We start from the raw sequence: 26,384 nt of genomic DNA on the forward strand, positions 1-26,384 counted from the left end.
CCGGGCTGAGATAGGCCGAGAAAAAGAGAAAAAAAAATTTGTTCTGAATTTCGTTCCAACCCGACCTGGGCTAGAAAATTAAAAAACAAATAGCAAAAAAATTTAAAATATTAAAAAATATCATTCCGGCAATATTTCTATCCAAACCGGGTAGAGATAGGCCAAGAAAGAGAAAAAAAAAAAAATTCGTCCTGAATTCTGTTCCTCACCGACTCGGGCTAGAAAATTCCAAAAAAAAAAATAGCAAAAAAGTTCAAAAAATTTAAAAAAAAAAAAAAAACATTCCGGCAATATTTCAATCCAATTCGGGCTAAGATAGGTCAAGGAAAAGTGAAAACAAATTTCAGTCCCGAATTCCGTTCCTACCCGACTCGGGATAGAAAATTCCAAAACAAATAGGAAAAAATTCAAAAAAATTATTGCAAAAAAATTCAAAATTATCATTCCCGTAATATTTCTGTCCAAACGGGATGAGATAGGCCGAGAAAAAGAGAAAAAAAATTTCGTTTCGGATTTCGTTCCTACCTAACGTGGCCTAGAAAATTTAAAAAAACAAAAAAACAAAAAAATTCAAAAAATTAAAAACATCATTCTGGCAATATTTCTATCCAAACCGGGTTGAGATTGGCTGAAAAAAAAAAGACAAAAAAAATTTCATTCCGAATTCCGTTCCAACCCGACCCAGGCTAAAAAATTTCCAAAAAAAAAAGCAAAAAAATTCAAAAAATTTAAAAACATCATTCCAGCAATATTTCAATCCAAACCAGCCTGAGATACGCCGAGAAAAAAAGAAAAAAAAACTTTGTTCCGAATTCCGATCCAACCTGACCCAGGCTAGAAAATTCCAAAAAAATTGCAAAGAAATTCTAAAAATTAAATAACATCATTCCGACAATATTTCTATCCAAACCGGGTAGAGATAGGCCAAGAAAGAGAAAAAAAAATTTAGTCCCGAATTCTGTTCCTACCCGACCAGGTCTATAAAATTCCAAAGCAAATAGCAAAAAATAAAAAAATAAAAAATATCATTTCGGCAATATTTCTATCCAATCCAAGCTTTAGATAAGCCGAGAATGAGAAAAAAAATTTCGTCCCGAATTCCGTTCCATACCAACCCAGGCTAGAAAATTCCAAAAAAATTCAAAAAACTAAAAAACATTCTTCCAACAATATTTCTATCCAATCCGTGCTGAGATAGGTCGAGAAAGGGAGAAAAATACTTTTAGTCCCGAATTCCATCCCTACTCGACCAAGGCTAGAAAATTCCAAAACAAATAGCAAAAATATTCAAAAATATCATTCTAGCAATATTAATATCTAATCCGGGCTTAGATAGGCCGAGAAAAAGGGAAAAAAAATTTCGTTCCGAATTCCGTTCTTACCTGTCTCGGCCTAGAAAATTGAAAAAAAAAATATCAAAAAAATTCAAAAAATTAGAAAAATCATTCCGGCAATATTTTTCTCCAATCCGGGTTGGGATAGGTCGAGAAAGAGAAAAAAAAATTTTAGTCCTGAATTCTGTTCCAACTCGACTAGGGCTAGAAAATTCCAAAACAAATAGCCAAAAAATTCAAAAAATTAAAAAACATTATTCCGACAATATTTCTATCCAATCCTGGCTTAGATAGGCTGAGAAAGAGAAAAAAAAAAATTTCGTTCCGAATTCCGTTCCTACTTGACCCGGCCTAGAAAATTCAAAAAAATTCCAAAAATTAAAAAACATCATTCCGGCATTATTTCTATCCGAACTAGGTTGAGATAGGCAAAGAAAGAGAGAAAAAAAAAAACTTTCATCCCGAATTCCGTTCCTACCCGACCCAGGTTAGAAAATTACCAAAAAATAGCAAAAAAATTCAAAAAATAAAAAAACATCATTTTGGCATTATTTCTATCCAAACTGGTTTGAGATAGGCTGAGAAAGAGAGAAAAAAAAAACTTTCATCCCGAATTCCATTCCTACCTGACCCGAGCTAGAAAATTATCAAAAAAATAGCAAAAAAATTCAAAAAACTTAAAAGACATCATTCTGGCATTATTTTTATCCAATCCGGGTTGAGATAGGCAGAGAGAGAGAAAAAAATTTTAGTCCCGAATTCCGTTCCTACCCGATACAGGATAGAAAATTCCAAAACAAATAGTCAAAAAAATTCAAAAAATTAAAAAACATCATTCCTGCAATATTTCTATCCAAACCGGGCTGAGATAGGCCGAGAAAAAGAGAAAAAAAAATTTCATTCTGAATTTCGTTCCTACCTGACCCGGGCTAGAAAAAAAAAATAGCAAAAAAATTAAAAAACATCATTCCGGCAATATTTCTATCCAATTCGAATTGAAATAGGTCGAGAAAAAAGCGAATAATTTTTTTTTTCCAAATTCCATTCCGTCCTGACCCAAGCTAGAAAATTCCCAAAAAAATAGCTAAATTTTAAAAAAAACATCGTTCTGGCATTATTTCTATCCAAACTGGGTGGTCGAGAAATAGAGAAAAAAAATTTCGTCTCGAATTTCGTTCCTACCCGACTAGGGCTAGAAAATTTCAAAAAACATTGGAAAAAAATTCAAAAAATTAAAAAACATCGTTCCGGCTATTTTTCTATCCAAACCGTGTTGAGAAAGAGAGAAAAAATATTTTCTTCCCAAATTCTGTTCCTTCCCGACCCAAGCTAGAAAATTCCAAAAAGTATAGCAAAAAAAATTCAAAAATTTAAAAAACATCATTCTGGAAATATTTCTATCCAAGCTGAGCTTAGATAGGCCGAGAAAGAGAAAAAAAAAAAAATTTAGTCCTGAATTTCGTTCCTACTCGACTAGGGCTAGAAAATTAAAAAAAAAATAGCAAAAAAATTCAAAAACATCATTCCAGCAATATTTCTATCCAATCCGAGCTGAGGTAGGTTAAGAAAGAGCGAAAAAAAATTTTAGTACCGAATTCCAGTTCGACCTGACCTGGGCTAGAAATTTCCAAAACAAATAGCAAAAAAATTCAAAAACATCATTCCACCAATATTTCTATCCAATCTGGGCATAGATAGGCCGAGAAAGAGAGAAAAAAATTTCTGTTCCGAATTTCGTTCCTACCCAACCCGGCCTAGAAAATTAATAAAAAAAATAGCAAAAAAATTCAAAACATCTTTCCTGCATTATTTCTACCTAAACCGTTGAGATAGGCCGAAAAAGAGAAAAAAAATATTTTCGTTCCGAATCCCATTCCTACCCGACCTGGGCTAGAAAATTCCAAAAAAATTCAAAAAATTAAAAAACATCATTCTGGCATTGTTTCTATCCAAACCAAGTCTAGATAGGTCAAGAAAGAGAGAAAAAAAATTTCGTCCCGAATTACGTTCCTACCCGACCCGGGCTAGAAAATTCCTTAAAATATTGAAAAAATTAAAAAATTTCATTCTGGCATTATTTCTATCCAAACCAGGTTGAGATAGGTCGAGAAAAGGTGAACAAAATTTTCGTTCCGAATTCCGTTCCTACTCGAACCCGGCTAGAAAATTCCCAGAAAGATAGCAAAAAAATTCAAAAAATTAAAAAACATCATTCTGGCATTATTTCTTTCCAAACCGGATTTAGATGGGATGAGAAATAGAGAAAAAAATTTTACTACCGAATTCCGTTCCTACCCAACCTGGCTTAGAAAATTTCAAAACAAATAGTTAAAAAAAAATTAAAAAACATTATTCCGGAAATATTTCTATCTAAACTGGGTTGAGATAGGCCAAGAAATAGAGAAAAAAAATTTCGTCCCGAATTCCGTTCCTACCCGACCTAGGCTAGAAAATTACCAAAAAAATAGCAAAAAAATTCAAAAAAATAAAAAAACATCATTCCGGCATTTTTTTCCTATCGAAACCGGGTTGAGATAGGTAGAGAAAGAGAGAAAAAAATTTTACTCTCGAATTTCGTTCCTACCCGACCCAGGCTAGAAAATTCCAAAACAAATAGTCAAAAAAATTTAAAAACATCATTCCAGAAATATTTCTATCCAAACCGAGTTGAGATAGGCCGAGAAAAAGAAAAAAAAATTTCATTCCAAATTCCGTTCCTACCCAATCCGGCTAGAAAATTCCAAAATAAATAGCAAAAAAATTAAAAAAAAAAATCATTCTGGCGATATTTCTATCCAATCCGAGTTAAGATAGGTCAAGTAAGAGAGAAAAAATATTACTCCCGAATTCCGTTCCTACCCGGCCCGAGTTATAAAATTACAAAACAAATAGATAATAAATTCAAAAAATTAAAAAACATCATTCTGGTAATATTTTTATCCAAACCGGGTTGAGATAGGTCGAGAAAGAGAGAGAAAAGTTTTCGTTCCGGAATCCATTCCTACCCGACCCGGCCTAGAAAATTAAAAAAAAATAGCAAAAAAATTCAAAAAAATTAAAAAACATCATTCCGGCACTATTTCTATCCAAATTGGGTTTAGATAGGCCGAGAAGAAGAAAAAATAAATTTTCATTCCGAATTCCGTTCCAACCCAACACGGGCTAGAAAATTCCAAAAAAAATAGCAAAAGAATTCAAAAAATTAAAAAAACACCATTCTGGCAATATTTCTATCCAAACCGGGCTGAGATAGATCGAAAAAAAGAGAAAAAAAATTTACTCCCAAATTCTGTTCCTACCCGCCCTGGGCTAGAAAATTCCAAAAGCAAAAAAATAAAAAAAATTAAAAGACATCATTCCGGCAATATTTCTAATATGAACTTCACCAACAATTGTGATGAAACCCAATAACAATGATGTTTTGGAACCCCAAGATCGTGTAGACAAGATTTGTTGAGCCTTGACCCGTCACCTAACCAGACGAAAACCAAGACTACAATAGAATTGAAACGCCACACCAAGAATTCCTAAGAATCTCTCAAGAATCAAAGGTGATAAGTTTGGTTGTTTGAACGCCACAAGATTAACTTGATAAGTTCAAGAGTTCTTTTAAGAACCAAGAGGATCACAAGACTCACAAGGAGAATAATTTTCTGAATACCAATCTATCCTCTTTAAAATTTGTACTACTAGATTTATACTTGGAACAACCCTCCAAGAATAGGTAAAAATCATAATTACAACAAAAACAACACAAAAATTAATATAATCAAGTTCCCACGTTTTTTTTTTTTTAGTTTTCTAGGACTTCTAAAGGCAGTAAAAAATAGCTAAATGACTAGGATTAACATGCCCAGCCGATACCAAGGCATCTTCCCATTTAATATCCTTGGAACTTAACAAATTCACACCCTTTTGTGGTCAGACCATGCTACCAAGACATCTTCCCATTTAATATCCTTGGAACTTAACAAATTCACACCCTTTTATGATCAGACCATACTGGTTGCGAATTTGCATGCATTAGCCTCTTCAATTGCTTTGATGACATGGAATAAGTCCTGATTATTATTTGAGCCCATCTTGGTTTTTTTAGAATCAGCCCAATTCTCTTGGACTAGCCCATTCAGTGCTTCTTTGAAACATTTGGCTCTAAGTCTTGTAATTGGGCCACTAGAAAAAGACAAAGGGTCTTGTGCAAGTTCAGCTCCATTTCCACTTGTATAATCAGCATGTCCAGCTCCTTGGTGTGCATCATTCTCCCCCTCTTGAGAAGGATTTGTCCTCAAATCATCACCTACATCAAAAGGAGACAAATCAGCAGCATTAAAGCTTGCATCGACACCATACTCACCGGGTAAGTCTAGCTTGTAGGCATTATCATTGATGCGCTCCACTACTTGAAATGGTCCATCACCCTGAGATAGGAGTTTGCATGCTGGTTGCGAATTTGCATGCATGCATTAGCCTCTTCAATTGTTTTGATGACATGGACTAAGCCTTGATTATTATTTGAGACTATCTTGGTCTTTTTAGAATTAGCCCAATTCTCTTGGACTAGCCCATTCAGTGCTTCCTTGAAACGTTTGGCTCTAAGTCTTGTAATTGGGCGCCCAAAAAATGACAAAGGGTCCTGTGCAAGTTCAACTCCATTTCTACTTGTATAATCAGTATGTCCAGCTCCTTGGTGTGCATCATTCTCCCCCTCTTGAGAAGGATTTGTCCTCAAATCATCACCTACATCAAAAGGAGACAAATCAGCAACATTAAAGCTTGCACTGACACCATAATCAACAGGTAAGTCTAGCTTGTAGGCACTATCATTGATGCGCTCCACTACTTGAAATGGTCCATCACCCCGAGGTAGGAGTTTTGAACGTCATTTCTCTGGAAAGCGTTCCTTCCTTAAGTGCAACCAAACCCAATCTCCTGGTTCAAACACTACCTTCTTGCGTCCCTTGTTGGCTTGATGGACATATTGTTGAGTCCTCCTTTCAATGTTCAGCCGTGCCTTTTCATGAATCATCTTTACAAATTCTGCTTTCTTTTTGCCATCTAAGTTCACACATTCACTCAAAGGTAAAGAAGATAAATCCAAAGGTGATAATGGGTTAAAACCATAAATAATTTCAAATGGTGAAAACTTAGATGCAGAATGTATACTTTTATTGTAAGCAAATTCAACATGTGGCAAACAATCTTCCCAGGTTTTCAAGTTCTTTTTAATGATAGCACGCAACAAGGAAGACAAAGTTCTATTTACTACTTCAGTTTGACCATCCGTTTGTGGATGACAAGTAGTAGAAAACAACAACTTGGTGCCTAACTTTCCCCGCAAAGTTTTCCAAAAGTAACTCAAAAACTTTGCATCCCTATCAGAAACAATGGTCCTAGGCATACCAAGTAGCCTAACAATTTCTTTGAAGAATAAATCAGCTATATGTGATGCATCATTAGTTTTGTGACATGCAATGAAGTGTGCCATCTTGGAAAATCTATCGATCACCGCAAAAACTGAATCTCTCCCCCTCTTAGTCCTAGGTAAACCTAAAACAAAACCCATAGAAATATCAGTCCAAGGTTCACTAGGTATTGGCAAAGGGGTGTACAAACCATGGGGTTTCAACTTAGACTTAGCTTGTTTACATGTGATACATGTCTCACAGATTCTTTCCACAACACGTTTCATACGAGGCCAAAAAAAATGATCATGCAAAATTCCTAAAGTCTTAGCTACACTAAAGTGACCCATCAAACCACCACCAAGAGCTTCTCTCACAAGCAATTCATGCAAAGAACACATAGGCACACACAATTTATTTTCCCGAAACAAAAATCCATCATGCCTATAAAACTTACCAAATGCTACTTTTCACATGCATTGAACACATCACAAAAATCAGAATCTTGTGCATATAGCTCCTTAATGTATTCAAAGCCAAGCATTTTTGTATCTAAAATGGAAAGTAAAGCATACCTTCGGGACAATGCATTAGCCACCACATTTTCCATACCTTGCTTGTATCTGATCACATAAGGAAATGTTTCAATGAATTCCACCCACTTGGCATAGCATTTGTTCAACCTTTGCTGCCCTTTCAAATGCTTCAAAGATTCATGATTTGTGTGAATCACAAATTCCTTTGGCCATAGATAGTGTTGCCAATTTTCCAAAGCCCTTACCAAGGCATACATCTCCTTATCATAAGTGGGGTAATTTAGGGCTGCCCCACCCAACTTTTCACTGAAATAAGCAACTGGATGGCCTTTCTGCATCAAAACAGCTCCAAAACCTATTCCTGAAGCATCACACTCAATTTCAAAAGTTTTAGCAAAGTTAGGTAAAACAAGCAAAGGTGCATTAGTTAACTTTTCTTTGAGCTGATTAAATGCCTTTTCTTGTTCTTTCCCCCACTTAAAAGACACATTTTTCTCAATGATTTCAGTGAAAGGGGCGGCTAAGCTACTAAAATCACGCATAAACTGTCTATAGAAGCTAGCTAAGCCGTGGAAACTCCTCACTTGGCTGATTGTTGTAGGCGTTGGCCACTCTTGGATTGCCTTCACCTTTTCCTCATCCACCTCAATTCCTCCTTTACTAACAACAAAACCAAGAAACACAAGCTTATCCGTACAAAAGGTGCACTTTTTGAGGTTAGCAAACAACCTTTCTTTCCTTAGAATTTCCAAAACAGATTTCAAATGCATTAAATGTTCTTCCAAATTTTTGCAATAAATTAGGATATCATCAAAATACACAACTACAAATCTGCCAATAAATGCACCAAAACATGGTTCATCAAATGTATAAATGTGCTCGGAGCATTAGTTAAATCGAAAGGCATTACTAACCACTCATAGAAACCATATTTAGTCTTAAAAGCAGTTTTCCATTCATCACCTTCCTTCATCCTAATCTGGTGATATCCACTCTTAAGATCAATTTTTGTAAAGACACAAGAACCATGTAATTCATCCAGCATATCATCTAATCTAGGAATGGGATGACGATATTTTACCGTTATGTTGTTGATGGCTTGGCAGTCAACACACATCCTCCATGTTCCATCCTTCTTAGGAACTAATAACACCGGAACCGCACAAGGACTCATGCTTTCTCGCACATACCCCTTTTCCAATAATTCACCTACTTGCCTCTGAAGTTCCTTGGTCTCCTCGGGATTACTCCTATAAGCAGGTCGGTTTGGAATTGATGCACCAAGTATGAAATCAATTTGATGTTCAATCTCTCGAATTAGAGGTAAACCATGAGGTACCTCTTCAGGAAGGACATCTTCAAACTCCTGCAAAAGAGAAACAATATTGCTCAGTAATGCACCGGCGAGATCATTAGTACATAAAAGAGCCTCCTTGTACATGAGTACAATAAGGGGCTGGTGTGAAAATAATGCACTCTTGATCTCACTTTTTTTTGCAATGTAATTGAATTTTTCCTCTCTTGCTCTTATTATGGCTGAATCCCTCTCTTTCTTTTTCACTCTGATCACTATTTTTCTCTCCTTTTTTTTTAACTCTTTTTTTTTTTTAATTTCGGCCTTCCTTTCTTTTTCCTTTTTTTTTCATTTGATTTTTGTAACTTCAATTGGTCCTCCCTAACCTGTTTAGGAGCTAATGGCACAAGAGTAATAGGTTGCCCTTTAAGAATGAAAGAATACTTATTTGTGAATCCATCATGCGTAACCTTCCGATCATACTGCCATGGTCTTCCCAACAATACGTAGCACGCATGCATGGGAACCACATCACATAGCACCTCATCCTCATATTTGCCAATGAATAATGCCACCAACACTTGACCTGTCACCTTGATTTCGCCACATTCATTCAGCCACTGAAGCCGGTAAGGTTGAGGATGTTTCAAGGTAGTTAAGGCCAATTTTTCCACCAAATAAGTTCTGGTTACGTTTGTGCAACTCCCTCCATCGATAATGACACTGCAAACTTTGTTATTTACAAAGCACCGAGTATGAAACAAGTTCTCCCTTTGATTACTTTCTTCCTCCTTAACCTGCACATTGAGAACTCGCCTTGCTACTAATAAATCTCCAACCACAGCATTTTGCTCATCATCGGCATCCTCCAAAGATGGCATGTCATGATCATCTACTTCTTCCTCATTCTCCAACTCAAGCTCTCCTTGAGAATTTATCACCATCACCCTTTTGTTTACACACTGGCTGACTATGTGTCCCCCTGCCCTTGACATTTAAAACACTTAATATCACGTGTTTTAGAACTCGAACCCTCGGTGTTACCTAAAGTGGTCTTTAAGTTGGCACTCTTAGACGGTTCAAATTTTGGCTTATTTTGTAGCTGCTCGTCCCTTTTTGGAGCTGTCTTCCATGGACTGGTGGTAGCCATAGGTTGTCCCCTCCTAGCCAATCCCTTTTGTTTGAATTGTTCCTCCACCTTTATGGCTTGATGCACCATATCCGTCAATTCAACATAGTGCTACATTTCAACTATATCCGCAATCTCACGATTTAAACCGTGCAAGAACCTAGCCATGGTGGCTTCCCGGTCCTCTTCTACATTAGCCCGGATCATAGCTACCTCCATCTCCTTGTAATACTCATATACACTCTTGGAACCTTGAGTTAACCTCTGTAACTTTTGATACAATCCCCTATAATAGTGATTGGGTACAAAATGCCTCCTCATAAGCATTTTCATCTCCTCCCAAGTGTCCATGGGTGGTTCTCTATTCCTCCTCCTATTAATCAATAATTGATCCCACCAAACAATGGCATAATCAGTAAATTCAATTGCAGCCAACTTAACCTTCTTTATCTCCGAATAGTTGTGACAATCAAACACCATCTCCATTTTAGTTTCCCACTCCAAATAAACTTCAGGATCATTTTTACCTTGAAAAGATGGGATTTTAATCTTTATGTTTCCTAAATCATTATCCCTCCTAGGCCTACCCATCCTTGCTTCTCTATTCCCATACCCACGCTCAAACCTGCCTCGGTTCACATATGGCCCATCAACCTTCTTCGACTCCGCCTCTTCCTCAACGTTCCGCCATGGAACACGCCCACCTTGCTGCCTATTAGGGTTGTCATGTTGCTGGCCCCTAGGAGTTCTCCCTTCTACCCTATCCAACCTCTCATGAATAGGTTCTAATTCAGCCCTCAATGTATGCCTCATCTCCCCTAGCATCGCTTGCATTTGGAGGGTCTGATCCGTTGGTGGTCGAAGTCCTTCGGTTCTGTCTTCTTCTTGATTATTGGACATATTTAAAATCTGCAAAACAAAGTTAGAATCCTCACAAGGCCTCCCTTACATGTTTCACTCAAGAATTGATACATTCGCAGTCGTGTTTTCACTCTAAAAAGCTTTTTTTCCTCTTATGGTCTCACACACTCTTGCCTTTTTCCACTCTTTTGTGTCTTCTTTAGTTCTTAATCGAACTTCAAGAAACTAATTCAAAATAAACTAGCAGGAATTCAAAATGAGAAACAACCAAAACTCATCAACAAGGTCAAGAACTTGAATAAGGTGAGAAACAAGATTGAAATGAAGAAATTTTCTTACTGGAAATGATATGATTGAGAAATTTTCCTCTTTGTGTACTGAGAAATCTTTTTTTTTTTTTTTTTTTTTTTTTTTTTTTTTTTCTTTCTGAGCAAGGAACAGGAATTAAAATGAAAATAAAAGATAGTCAAACTTATCTTAGAACCAAAGCTCTGATACCAAAATGATATGAACTTCACCAACAATTGTGATGAAACCGAATAATAATGATGGTCTGGAACCCCAAGATCGTGTAGACAAGATCTATTGAGCCTTGACCCGTCACCTAACCAGATGAAAACTAAGACTACGATAGAATTGAAACGCCACACCAAGAATTCCAAAGAATCTCTCAAGAATCAAAGGTGATAAGTTTGGTTGTTTGAACGCCACAAGATTAACTTGATAAGTTCAAGAGTTCTTTTAAGAACCAAGAGGATCACAAGACTCACAAGGAGAATAATTTTCTGAATACCAATCTGTCCTCTTTAAAATTCGTACTACCAGATTTATACTTGGAACAACCTTCCAAGAATAGGTAAAAATCATAATTACAACTTCAAAAACAACACAAAAATTAATATAATCAAGTTCCCACGTTTTTTTTAGTTTTCTAGGACTTCTAAAGGCAGTCAAAAATAGCTAAATGACTAGGATTAACATGCCCAGCCAATACCAAGGCATCTTCCCATTTAATATCCTTGGAACTTAACAAATTCACACCCTTTTGTGGTCAGACCATGCTACCAAGACATCTTCCTATTTAATATCCTTGGAACTTAGCAAATTCACACCCTTTTATGGTCAGACCATGATGGTTGCGAATTTGCATGCATTAGCCTCTTCAATTGCTTTGATGACATGGACTAAGCCTTGATTATTATTTAAGCCCATCTTGGTCTTTTTAGAATCAGCCCAATTCTCTTGGACTAGCCCATTTAGTGTTTCCTTGAAACGTTTGGCTCTAAGTCTTGTAATTGGGCCACTAGAAAATGACAAAGGGTCTTGTGCAAGTTCAGCTCCATTTCCACTTGTATAATCAGCATGTCCAGCTCCTTGGTGTGCATGAATTTCTATCCAAACCGAGTTTAGATAGGCCGAGAAAGAGAAAAAGAAAATTTTGTCCTGAATTCCATTCCTACCCAACCAGGACTAGTAAATTTAAAAAAAAAATAGCAAAAAATTAAAAAACATCATTCCGACATTATTTCTTAAAATGGTCCATCACCTCGAGATAGGAGTTTTGAACGTCATTTCTCTGGAAAACGTTCCTTCCTTAAGTGCAACCAAACCCAATCTCCTGGTTCAAACACTACCTTCTTGCGTCCCTTGTTGGCTTGATGGACATATTGTTGAGTCCTCCTTTCAATGTTCAGCCGTGCCTTTTCATGAATCATCTTTACAAATTCTGCTTTCTTTTTGCCATCTAAGTTCACACATTCACTCAAAGGTAAAGAAGATAAATCCAAAGGTGACAATGGGTTAAAACCATAAACAATTTCAAATGGTGAAAACTTAGATGCAGAATGTATACTTCTATTTTAAGCAAATTCAACATGTGGCAAACAATCTTCCCAGGTTTTCAAGTTCTTTTTAATGATAGCACGCAACAAGGAAGACAAAGTTCTATTTACTACTTCAGTTTGACCATCCGTTTGTGGATGACAAGTAGTAGAAAACAACAACTTGGTTCCCAACTTTCCTCACAAAGTCTACCAAAAGTAACTCAAAAACTTTGCATCCCTATCAGAAACAATGGTCCTAGGCATACCATGTAGCCTAACAATTTCTTTGAAGAATAAATCAGCTATATGTGATGTATCATTAGTTCTGTGACATGCAATGAAGTGTGCCATCTTGGAAAATCTATCGACCACCACAAAAACTGAATCTCTCCCCCTCTTAGTCCTAGGTAAACCTAAAACAAAATCCATAGAAATATTAGTCCAAGGTTCACTAGGTATTGGCAAAGGGGTGTACAAACTATGGGGTTTCAACTTAGACTTAGCCTATTTACACATGATACACGTCTCACAGATTCTTTCCACATCACGTTTCATATGAGGCCAAAAAAAATGTTCATGCAAAATTCTTAAAGTCTTAACTACACCAAAGTGACCTATCAAACCACCACCATGAGCTTCTCTCACAAGCAATTCACGCAAAGAACACATAGGCACACATAGTTTATTTTCCCGAAACAAAAATCCATCATGCTTATAAAACTTACCAAATGCTACCTTTTCACATGCATTGAACATATCACAAAAATCAGAATCTTGTGCATACAGATCCTTAATGTATTCAAAGCCAAGCATTTTTGTATCTAAAATGGAAAGTAAAGCATACCTTCGGGACAATGCATCAACCACCACATTTTCCTTACCTTGCTTGTATCTGATCACATAAGGAAATGTTTCAATGAATTCCACCCACTTGGCATGGCGTTTGTTCAACCTTTGCTGTCCTTTCAATTGCATCAAAGATTCATGATCTGTGTGAATCACAAATTCCTTTGGCCATAGATAGTGTTGCCAATTTTCCAAAGCCCTTACCAAGGCACACATCTCCTTATCATAAGTGGGGTAATTTAGGGTTGCCCCACCCAACTTTTCACTGACATAAGCAACTAGACGGCCTTCTTACATCAAAACAGTTCCAATACCTATTCCTGAAGCATCACACTCAATTTCAAAAGTTTTAGCAAAGTTAGGTATAACAAGCAAAGGTGCATTAGTTAACTTTTCTTTGAGCTAATTAAATGCCTTTTCTTGTTCTTTCCCCCACTTAAACGACACATTTTTCTTAATGACTTCAGTGAGAGGGGCGGCTAAGCTACTAAAATCACGCATAAACCGTCTATAGAAGCTAGCTAAGCCGTGGAAACTCCTCACTTGGTTGATTGTTGTAGGCGTTGGCCACTCTTGGATTGCCTTCACCTTTTCCTCGTCCACCTCAATTCCTCCTTTACTAACAACAAAACCAAGAAACACAAGCTTATTCGTACAAAAGGTGCACTTTTTGAGGTTAGCAAACAACCTTTCTTTCCTTAGAATTTCCAAAACAGATTTCAAATGCATTACATGTTCTTCCAAATTTTTGCTATAAATTAGGATATCATCAAAATACACAACTACAAATCTGCCAATAAATGCATGCAAAACATGGTTCATCAAACGCATAAATGTGCTCGAAGCATTTGTTAAACCGAAAGGCATTACTAACCACTCATACAAACCATATTTAGTCTTAAAAGCAATTTTCCATTCATCACCTTCCTTCATCCTAATCTGGTGATATCCACTCTTAAGATCAATTTTTGTAAAGACACAAGAACCATGTAATTCATCCAGCATATCATCTAATCTAGGAATGGGATGACGATATTTTACCGTTATGTTGTTGATGGCTCAGCAGTCGACACACATCCTCCATGTTCCATCCTTCTTAGGAACTAATAACACCGGAACCGCACAAGGACTCATGCTTTCTCGCACATACCCCTTTTCCAATAATTCACCTACTTGCCTCTGAAGTTCCATGGTCTCCTCGGGATTACTCCTATAAGCAGGTCGGTTTGGAATTGATGCACCAGGTATGAAATCAATTTGATGTTCAATCCCTTGAATTGGAGGTAAACCATGAGGTACCTCTTCGGGAAGGACATCTTCAAACTCCTACAAAAGAGAAACAATATTGCTCGGTAATGCACCTGCGAGATCATTAGTACATAAAAGAGCCTCCTTGTACATGAGTACAATAAGGGGCTGGTGTGAAAATAATGCTCTCTTCATCTCACTTTTTTTTGCAATGTAATTGAATTTTTCCTCTCTTGCTCTTATTATGGCCGAATCCCTCTCTCTTTCTTTTTCACTCTGATCACTGTTTTTCTCTCCTTTTCTTTTTTTTAAACTCTTTTTTTTCAATTTCGGCCTTCCTTTTTTTTTCATTTGATTTTTGTAACCTCAATTGGTCCTCCCTGACCTGTTTTGGAGGTAATGGCACAAGAGTAATAGGTTGCCCTTTAAGAGTGAAAGAATACTTATTTGTGAATCCATCATGCGTAACCTTCCGATCATATTGTCATGGTCTTCCCAACAATAAATGGCACGCATGCATGGGAACCACATCACATAGCACCCCATCCTCATATTTGCCAATGGATAATGCCACCAACACTTGTCTTGTCACCTTGATTTCGCCACATTCATTCAGCCATTGAAGCCGGTAAGGTTGAGGATGTTTCAAGGTAACTTAAGGCCAATTTTTCCACCAAATAAGTGTTGGCTACGTTTGTGCAACTCCCTTCATCGATAATGACACTGCAAACTTTGTTATTTACAAAGCATCGAGTATGAAACAAGTTCTTCCTTTGATTACTTTCTTCCTCCTTAACCTGCACATTGAGAACTCGCCTTGCTACCAATAAATCTCCAACCACAGCATTTTGCTCATCATCGCCTTCCTCATTCTCTGACTCAAGCTCTCGAGCATTTATCACCATCACCCTTTTGTTTACACACTGGCTGGCTATGAGTCCCCACCCTTGACATTTAAAACACTGAATATCACGTGTTTTAGAACTTGAAGCCTCGGTGTAACCTAAAGTGGTCTTTGAGTTGGCACTCTTAATTGTTCAAATTTTGGCTTATTTTGTAGCTGCTCGTCCCTTTTTGGAGCTGTCTTCCATGGACTGGTGGTAGCCATAGGTTGTCCCCTCCTAGCCAATCCCTTTCGTTTGAATTGTTCCTCCACCTTTATGGCTTGATGCACCATATCCGTCAATTCAACATAGTGCTGCATCTCAACTATATCCGCAATCTCACTGTTTAAATCGTACAAGAACCTAGCCATGGTGGCTTCCCGATCCTTTTCTACATTAGCCCGGATCATAGCTATCTCCATCTCCTTGTAATACTCATCAACACTCTTGGAACCTTGAGTTAACCTCTGCAACTTTTGATACAATCCCCTATACTAGTGATTGGGTACAAAACGCCTCCTCATAAGCATTTTCATCTCCTCTCAAGTGTCCACGGGTGGTTCTCTATTCCTCCTCCTATTAATAAATAATTGTTCCCAGTAAATTCAATTGCAGCCAACTTAACCTTCTTTATCTCCGAATAGTTGTGACAATCAAACACCATCTCCATTTTAGTTTCCCACTCCAAATAAACTTCAAGATCATTTTTACCTTGAAAAGATGGGATTTTAATCTTTATGTTTCCTAAATCATTATCCCTCCTAGCCCTACCCATCCTTACTTCTCTATTCCCATACCCACGCTCAAACCTGCCTCGGTTCACATATGGCCCATCAACCTCCTCCGACTCCGCCTTTTCCTCAACATTCCGCCATGGAACATGCCCACCTTGCTGTCTATTGGGGTTGTCATGTTGCTGGTCCCTAGGAGTTCCCACTTCTACTCTATCCAACCTCTCATGAATAGGTTCTAATTCAGCCCACAATGTATGCCTCATCTCCCCTAGCATCGCTTGCATTTGGAGGGTCTGATCCGTTGGTGGTCGAAGTCCTTCGGTTGTGTCTTCTTCTTGATTATTGGACATATTTAAAATCTGCAAAACAAAGTTAGAATCCTCACAAGCCCTCCTTTACGTGTTTCACTCAAGAATTGATACACTCGCAGTCGTGTTTTCACTCTAAACGGCTTTTTTTCCTCTTATGGTCTCACACACTCTTGCCTTTTTCCACTCTTTTGTGTCTTCTTTAGTTCTTAATCGAACTTCAAGAAACTAATTCAAAATAAACTAGCAGCAATTCAAAATGAGAAACAACCAAAACTCATCAACAAGGTTAAGAACTTTAATAAGGTGAGAAACAAGATTGAAATGAAGAAATTTTCTTACTGGAAATGATATGACTGAAAAATTTTCCTCTTCGTGTACTGAGAAATCTTCTTTTCTTTTCTTTTTTTAAGCAAGGAGCAGTAAATAGAATGAAAATAAAAGATAGTCAAACTTATCTTAGAATCTGGCTCTGATACCAAAATGATATGAACTTCACCAAAAATTGTGATGAAACCTGATAACAATGATGGTTTGGAACCCCAAGATCACGTAGACAAGATTTGTTGAGCCTTGACCCGTCACCTAACCCGATGAAAACCAAGACTACGATAGAATTGAAACACCACACCAAGAATTCCTAAGAATCTCTCAAGAATCAAAGGTGATAAGTTTGGTTGTTTGAACGCCACAAGATTAACTTGATAAGTTCAAGAGTTCTTTTAAGAACCAAGAGGATCACAAGACTCACAAGGAGAATAATTTTCTGAATACCAATCTGTCCTCTTTAAAATTCGTACTACCAGATTTATACTTGGAACAACCCTCCAAGAATAGGTAAAAATCATAATTACAACTTCAAAAACAACACAAAAATTAATATAATCAAGTTCCCACGTTTTTTTTAGTTTTCTAGGACTTCTAAAGGCAGTCAAAAATAGCTAAATGACTAGGATTAACATGCCCAGCCAATACCAAGACATCTTCCCATTTAATATCCTTGGAACTTAACTAATTCACACCATTTTATGGTCAGACCATGCTGGTTGCGAATTTGCATGCATTAGCCTCTTCAATTGCTTTGATGACATGGACTAAGCCTTGATTATTATTTGAGCCCATCTTGGTTTTTTTAGAATCAGCCCAATTCTCTTGGACGCATTTAGTGCTTCCTTGAAACGTTTCGCTCTAAGTCTTGTAATTGGGCCACTAGAAAATGACAAAGGGTCTTGTGAAAATTCGGCTCCATTTCCACTTGTATGATCAGCATATCCATCTCCTTGGTGTGCATCAAAGCCAGGTTGAAGTTTTTAAATTTTTTGAATTTTTTTGCTATTTTTTTTTTAATTTTCTAATTCAGGTCGGGTAGGAACGGATTGGAACGAATTTTTTTTTTTTTCATTCCTTTTTAGCCTGTCCAGACTCGACTCTACTTGAGATGAAGCCAGGATGATGTTTTGTAATTTTCTGGATTTTTTTGCAATTTTTTTTGGATTTCTATATCTCGGGTCGGGTAGGAACAAATCGGAATGAAAATTATTTTTTTCTCTATTATTCGGCCCGTTCCGACCCGTTTCGGCTTGAAATGTAGCCAGGTTGAGGTTTTTTAATTTTTTCAAATTTTTTGCTGTGTTTTTCTTGAATTTTCTAACTCGGGTCGGGTAGGAACGGATCAGAACGATTTTTTTTTTCATTCCTTTTCGGCTTGTCTCGACCCGTTTCGGCTTGAGATGAAGCCAGGATAATGTTTTGTAATTTTTTGGATATTTTTGCTATTTTTTGGATTTCTATATCTCGGGTCGTGTACGAACGGATCGGAACGAAAATTATTTTTTTCTCTTTTTTTCGGCCCATTCCAACCCGTTTCGGCTTGACATGATGCTAGTTTGAAGTTTTTTAATTTTTTGAATTTTTTTGCTATTTTTTTTAATTTTCTAACTCGGGTCAGGTAGGAACGGATCGGAACGAAAAAAAAAAATTTCATTCTTTTTCAGCCTGTCTTAACTCGTTTTGGCTTGAGATGAAGCCAAGATGATGCTTTGTAATTTTTTGGATTTTTTTGCTATTTCTTTTTTTTTTGGATTTCTATAACTCGGGTCGGGTAGGAACAGATCGGAATGAAAATTATTTTTTTTCTCTATTATTTGGCCCGTTCTAACCCGTTTCAGCTTGAAATGAAGCCAGGTTAAAGTTTTTTAATTTCCTAACTCGGGTCGGGTTGGAACTGAACGGAATGAATTTTTTTTTTTCATTCTTCTTCAACCTGTTCCAACCCGTTCTGGCTTGAAATAAAGCCAAGATGATTTTTTTTTTTTAATGTTTTGAATTTTTTGGCTATTTTTTTGGAATTTTCTAGCTCGGGTCGGGTAGGAACAGATCGGATCGAAATTTTTTTTTTCATTCTTTTTCGGCCTTTCCCGTCCCGTTTCGGCTTGAAATGAAGCCTGGATGATGATTTTGAATTTTTTGACTTTTTTTGCTATTTTTTTTGGAATTCTCTAGCTCAGGTTGGGTAGGAATGGATCGGAATGAAAAATTTTCTTTTCTATCCTTTTCGGCCTGCCCCGACCCGTTTCGGCTTGAAATGAAGCTCGGATGATGTTTTTCAATTTTTTGAATTTTTTTTGCTATTTTTTTTTAATTTCCTAGCTCGGGTCAGGTAGGAATAGATCGGATCGAAAAAAAAAAAAAAAAAAAAAAAAAAAAAAAAAAAAAAAAAAAAAAAACTCTCTTTTTCGGCATGTCCCGACCCGTTTCGACTTAAGATGAAGCGAGGATGATGTTTTGTAATTTTTTGGATTTTTTTGCTTTTTTTTTTGGATTTCTCTATCTTGGGTCGTGTAGGAACGGATTGGAATGAAAATTATTTTTTTCTCTGTTTTTAGGCCCGTTCTGACCCGTTTCGGCTTGAAATGAAGCCAGGTTGAAGTTTTTTAATTTTTTAAAATTTTCGCTATTTTTTTTTTCTAACTCGGGTTGGGTAGGAACGGATTGGAACGAAAAAAAAAAAAAAATTCATTCTTTTTTGGCTTGTCCCAACCCGTTTTGGCTTTAGATGAACTAGGATGATGTTTTGTAATTTTTTTTTTATTTTTTTTCTTTTTTTCTTTTTTTGGATTTCTTTATCATGGCTCGTGTAGGAACGGATCGGATCAAAAATTATTTTTTTCTCTATTTTTTGGCCCGTTCCGACTCGTTTCGGCATAAAATGAAGCCAGGTTGAAGTTTCTTAATTTTTTTTAAAAATTTTTTTGCTATTTTTTTTTAAATTTTCTAACTCGGATCGGGTAAGAATGGATCAAAACGAAATTTTCTTTTTTTCATTCATTTTCAGTCTGTCCTGACTCGTTTCAGCTTGAGATGAAGCCAAGATGATGTTTTGTAATTTTTTGAATTTTTTTGCTTTTTTTTTTGGATTTCTATATCTAGGGTCGGGTAGAAATGGATCGGAATGAAAAAAAAAAAAATTTCTCTATTTTTCGGCTCGTTCCGACCTATTTCAACTTGAAATGAAGCCAGGTTGAAATTTTTTATTTTTTTGAATTTTTTTGTAGTTTTTTTTTTAATTTTCTAACTCGGGTCGGGTAGGAACGGATCGGAATGAAATGTTTTTTTTTTCTTTTTCTTTTTCGGCTTGTCCCGACCCGTTTCAGCTTGAGATGAAGCCAAGATGATGTTTTGTAATTTTTTGGATTTTTTTGCTATTTTTTTTGGATTTCTATATCTCGGGTCGTGCAGTAACGGATCGAAACAAAAATTATATTTTTCTCTATTTTTCGGCCTATCCAGACACGTTTCTGCTTGAAATGATGCCAGAATGGTGTTTTTTAATTTTTTGAATTTTTTTGCTATTTATTTTAAATTTTTTAACTCGGGTCGGGTAGGAACGAAATTTTTTTTTTTTTTTTTTCATTCTTTCTCAGCTTGTCCCGACCCGTTTCGGTTTGAGATGAAGTTAGGATGATGTTCTGTAATTTTTTTGTATTTTTTTTGGATTTCTTTATCTCGGGTCGTGTAAGAACGGATCGGATCGAAAATTATTTTTTTCTCTATTTTTTGGCCCGTTTCGGCTTGAAATGAAGCTAGGTTAAAGTTTTTTAATTGTTTTGCTATTTTTTTTTTAATTTTCTAAATTGAATCGGGTATGAACGGATCAGAACGATTTTTTTTTTCATTCCTTTTCGGTTTGTCCTGACTCATTTCGGCTTGAGACGAAGCCAGGATGATGTTTTGTAATTTTTTTGTTGTTTTATTTATTTTTTTATTTTTTTGATTTCTTTATCTCGGGTTGTGTAGGAGTGGATCGAATCGAAAATTATTTTTTTCTCTATTTTCTGGCCCGTTTCGACCTGTTTCGGCTTGAAATGAAGCCAAGTTGAAGTTTTTTTTAATTTTTTTGCTATTTTTTTTTTAATTTTCTAACTCGGATCGAGTAGGAACGGATCGGAACAAAATTTTTTTTTTCATACTTTTTCGGTCTGTCCTGACTCGTTTCGGCTTAAGATGAAGCCAAGATGATGTTTCGTAATTTTTTGAATTTTTTTTGGATTTCTACATCTCGGGTCAGGTAGGAATGGATCAGAACGAAAAAAAAAAAAAAAAAAAAAAAAAAAAAAAAAAAAAAAAAAAAAAAAAATCTCTATTATTCGGCCCGTTCCAACCCGTTTTGGCTTGAAATGAAGCTAGGTTGAAATTTTTTAATTTTTTGAATTATTTTGCAGTTTTTTTTTTTTAATTTTATAACCCAGTAGGGTAGGAACGGATCGGAACGGAAAAAAAAATTTTCATTCTTTTTCGACTTATCCCGACCCGTTTCTACTTGAGATGAAGCCAAGATGATGTTTTGTAATTTTTTGGATTTTTTTGCTTTTTTTTTTTTTGGATTTCTATATCTTGGGTCGGGTAGAAATGGATCGGAATGAAAAAAAAAATTCTCTATTTTTCGGCTCATTCCAACCCATTTCACCTTGAAATGAAGCCAGGTTGAAATTTTTTAATTTTTTGAATTTTTTTGTAGTTTTTTTTTTAATTTTCTAACTCGGGTCGAGTAGGAACGGATCGGAACGAAATGTTTTTTTTTTTTCTTTTTTTTTTTTTCAGCTTGTCCCGACCCGTTTCAGCTTGAGATGAAGCCAGGATGATGTTTTGTAATTTTTTGGATTTTTTTGCTATTTTTTTTGGATTTCTATATCTCGAGTCGTGTAGTAACGGATCGAAACAAAAATTATATTTTTCTCTATTTTTCGGCCTGTCCAGACACGTTTCGGCTTGAAATGATGCCAGGATGGTGTTTTTTAATTTTTTGAATTTTTTTGCTATTTATTTTAAATTTTTTAACTCAGGTCGGGTAGGAACGAATTTTTTTTTTTTTTTTTTTTTTTTTTCATTCTTTCTCAGCTTTTCCCGACCCGTTTCGGCTTGAGATGAAGCCAGGATGATGTTCTATAATTTTTTTGTATTTTTTTTGGATTTCTTTATCTCGGGTCGTGTAAGAACGGATCGGATCGAAAATTATTTTTTACTCTATTTTTTGGCCTGTTTCGGCTTGAAATGAAGCTAGGTTAAAGTTTTTTTAATTTTTTTGCTATTTTTTTTTTAATTTTCTAACTCGAATCGGGTATGAACGGATCGGAATGTTTTTTTTTTTTTTTTCATTCTTTTTCGGTTTGTCCTAACTCATTTCGGCTTGAGACGAAGCCAGGATGATGTTTTTTTAATTTGTTGTTTTTTTTTTATTTTTTTTGTTTTTTTTTATTTTTTTGATTTCTTTATCTCGGGTCGTGTAGGAATGGATAGAATCGAAAATTATTTTTTTCTCTATTTTCCGGCCCGTTTCGACCTGTTTCGGCTTGAAATGAGCCAAGTTGAAGTTTTTTAATTTTTTTGCTATTTTTTTTTTTAATTTTCTAACTCGGATCGAGTAGGAACGGATCGGAACAAAATTTTTTTTTTCATACTTTTTCGGTCTGTCCTGACTCGTTTCGGCTTAAGATGAAGCCAAGATGATGTTTTGTAATTTTTTGAATTTTTTTTGGATTTCTACATCTCGGGTCAGGTAGGAATGGATCAGAACGAAAAAAAAAAAAAAAAAAAAAATTTCTCTATTATTCGGCCTGTTCTGACTCGTTTCGGCTTGAAATGAAGCTAGGTTGCAATTTTTTAATTTTTTGAATTATTTTGCAGTTTTTTTTTTTTTAATTTTATAACTCGGTAGGGTAGGAACGGATCGGAACGGAAAAAAAAATTTTCATTCTTTTTCGACTTATCCCGACCCGTTTCTGCTTGAGATGAAGCCAAGATGATGTTTTGTAATTTTTTGGATTTTTTTGCTATTTTTTTTGGATTTCTAGATCTCGAGTCGTGTAGTAACCAAACGAAACAAAAATTATATTTTTCTCTATTTTTCGGCCTATCCTGACCCGTTTTGGCTTGAATTGAAGCCAGGATTATGTTTATTAATTTTTTGAATTTTTCTGCTATTTATTTTACATTTTCTAACTCGGGTCGAGAAGGAACGGATCGAAAAGATTTTTTTTTTTCAATTCTTTTTCGGCCAGTTCCAACCCGTTTCAGCTTAAGATGAAGCCAGGATGATGTTTTTTAATTTTTTGAATTTTTTTACTATTTTTTTTTGAATTTATTAGCTCAAGTCGTGTAGGAACGGATCGGAACGAAAATTTTTTTTTCATTCTTTTTCGGCTTGTCCCAACCCGTTGGGGCTTGAGATGAAGCCAGGATAATGTTTTGTAATTCTTTGGATTTTTACGCTTTTTTTTTTTTTTGGATTTCTATATCTCGGGTCGTGTAGGAACTGATCGGAATGAAAAAAAAAAATTTTTCTCAATTTTTCGGCCTTTTCTGCCATGTCTTGGCTTGAAATGAAGCCAGGTTGAAGTTTTTTAATTTTTTGAATTTTTTTGTTATTTTTTTTTAATTTTCTAACTCGGGTCGAGTAGGAATGGATCGGAACGAAATTTTTTTTTCATTCTTTTTTGGCCTGTCCTGACTCGTTTCGGCTTGAGATGAAGCCAGGATGATGTTTTGTAATTTTTTTGATTTTTTTTTGCTATTTTTTTTTTTTTGGATTTCTATATCTCAGGTCTTGTAGGAATGGATCGGAACGAAAATTATATTTTTCTCTATTATTCGGCCCGTTCCGACCCGTTTCGACTTGAAATGAAGCCAAGTTGAAGTTTTTTAATTTTTTGAATTTTTTTGCTGTTTTTTTAAGTTTTCTAACTCAGGTCGGGTAGGAACGAATCGGAACGAAATTTTTTTTTTTTTCATTCTTTTTCAGCTTGTCTCGACCCATTTCGGCTTTAGATGAAGCCAGGATGATCTTTTGTAATTTTTTTGTATTTTTTTCCTTTTGGATTTCTTTGTCTCGAGTCGTGTAGGAATGGATCAGATCGAAAATTATTTTTTTCTCTATTTTTTGGCCCGTTTCGACCCGTTTCAGCTTGAAATGAAGCCAGGTTGAAGGTTTTTTTTTTTAATTTTTTTGCTATTTTTTTAAATTTTCTAACTCAGATCGGGTAGGAACGGATCGAAACAATTTTTTTTTTTCATTCTTTTTCGGTTTGTCCTGACTCGTTTCGGTTTGAGATGAAGCTAGGATGATGTTTTGTAATTTTTTGAATTTTTTTGCTAATTTTTTTGGATTTCTATATCTTGGGTTAGGTGGGAATGGATCGGAATGAAAATTTTTTTTGCTCTATTATTCGGCCCGCTCCGACCCGTTTCGGCTTAAAATGAAGCCAGGTTGTAATTTTTTTATTTTTTGCAGTTTTTTTTTTTAATTTTCTAACCTGGTCGGGTAGGAACGAATCGAAACAAAATTTTTTTTTCATTCTTTTTTAGCTTTTCCCGACCCGTTTCGGCTTGAGATGAAGCCAAGATGATGCTTTGTAATTTTTTAGATTTTTTTGCTTTTTTTTTTTGGATTTCTATATCTCTGGTCGTGTAGTAACGAATCGAAACGAAAATTATATTTTTCTCTATTTTTCAACCTGTCCTGACCCGTTTCAGCTTGAAATGAAGCTAGGATGATGTTTTTTAATTTTTTGAATTTTTTTGCTATTTATTTTAAATTTTCTAACTCGGGTCAAGAAGGAACGGATCGGAATGATTTTTTTTTTCATTCTTTTTCGGCCAGTTCCGACCCGTTTCGGCTTGAGATGGAGCCAGGATAATGTTTTTTAATTTTTAAAATTATTTTGCTTTTTTTTTTTGGAATTTATTAGCTCAGGTCGTGTAGGAACGGATCAGAACGATTTTTTTTTTTCATTCTTTTTCAGCTTGTCTCGACCCGTTGCGGCTTGAGATGAAGCCAGGATAGTGTTTTGTAATTTTTTGGATTTTTTTCGCTATTTTTTTTTTTTTGGATTTCTATATCTCGGGTCGTGTAAGAACGGATCAGAACGAAAATTATTTTTTTTTCTCAATTTTTCTGCCCTTTCTGACCCAATTCGGCTTGAAATGAAGTCAGGTTGAAGTTTTTAAATTTTTTGTTATTTTTTTTTTTAATTTTCTAACTCAGGTCAGGTAGGAATGGATCGGAACGAAATTTTTTTTTTTTCATTCTTTTCGGCCTATCTTGACTCGTTTCGGTTTAAGATGTAGCCAAGATGATATTTTGTAATTTTTTGGATTTTTTCGCTATTTTTTTTGGATTTCTATATCTCAGGTCGTGTAGGAATGGATCGGAACGAAAATTATATTTTTCTCATTACCAAAGTACTCTAAAATCTTCAAAAATTACCAAAATATTAAACAAATTTCTGGTACTTTCCCACACTTTCTCACCTACCAAACAATTGAAATCTACCAAAAAAAAAAATACAGAAAAGCCCTAAAATATCACGAAAGCCATACTAATTTTCACCCCAAACCCAAAATCACGAAAGCCATACAAGAAAAAGCGGAGCCACCATTGAAACCAACCTTCGTGGCGGCGCCGTTACTGACGGAACGTCGACGCTATTGTGTCTTCTCTGATCGGCAGAAGGAAACTCGAAGCTCGGATTCTCGGCTACTAAGAAACCGCCGTTGTCTTCATCTAGCTTTAGAGGAAGCGCTGGCTCACTACCTGCCACGTCAGAATCTCCACCGGCGACTTTGCGCGACCGAAAGTTGAAAATGATGTTGTGGATTTCGTAAACCTAGCTTTCCACTCGACGACACTTTTGGTTTTCTCTTGCCGGTGCCAGTTTATTCTTCCAATGAGTTCGGCCAATAGAATAACGCCTCCATTGAAGAGCTTCGTGCTCAAAGAGAAGTACAGAGAGTGAGGGAAAGAGAGGCTAGGGTTTGAGTAGAGAGAAGATGATGATGGCTAGTGTGGGGACACGATTCATAACGACCCACGAATGACATGGGACTCGTACGTAAAGGGCCCAAACAATACAATTTGTAGAGTGTGGGCTTTAAAGGCTTGGCTCGGGTCACTTCTTCTGGTGGCGACAATGAATGATTCCGGTTTTCAGACCTTGTCCAAAGAGCCCAATGTTATTATTCTCCTCTCCCAGGGCTTCCTGGCCCTGGATCCCCTTTCTCCATTGGTTCTCCTTCCCTTTTATACTCCCATTTACCCCCTTCTAGTGTCCACGTGTAAGCTCCACTTTCTAGGGTTAAGACTTATCCTATCAGCCCATACCTGGAATGGTTGGGAGTGGTTGTAAAAGCTGAATAGCATGGTGAAAGGCATGGACCTGTCAGACGCAGAGTTCTTTATTGCTGTATTGGCAGCTTTTTCCCTTACCCTGCTCCTGTATTGAGTTCGTCCTTTCCTTTAGGGTATTACGGGATGCCGAGGACGGAATTCTCCTCGGTTGTGGCCTAAGTTAACTTGGACTTTCATGTCTTTAGTAATGCTCTCCTCGGTTCAGGTTTTGGGCCTTAATGTAAAGTGGGCCAGGGCCACAAATTATTGGACCCCACAACAACCCCTCAAAATCCTGCTGCCCGACCTCTTGGTTGGGAAGGA

The 26,384-nt window shown here is 36.2% G+C and overlaps 2 pseudogenes; both read right to left on the reverse strand.

The window, feature by feature from the left end:
• Positions 1–5,326: 5,326 nt before the first annotated feature.
• LOC126691254 (uncharacterized) lies at positions 5,327–10,595 on the reverse strand (annotated as a pseudogene).
• Positions 10,596–11,678: 1,083 nt separating this feature from the next.
• Positions 11,679–15,378, reverse strand: LOC126691255 (uncharacterized; annotated as a pseudogene).
• Between the last annotated feature and the right edge of the window lie 11,006 nt (positions 15,379–26,384).

This window comes from Quercus robur, chromosome 7, assembly GCF_932294415.1.
Source record: "Quercus robur chromosome 7, dhQueRobu3.1, whole genome shotgun sequence".
Taxonomy (NCBI): Eukaryota; Viridiplantae; Streptophyta; class Magnoliopsida; order Fagales; family Fagaceae; genus Quercus; species Quercus robur.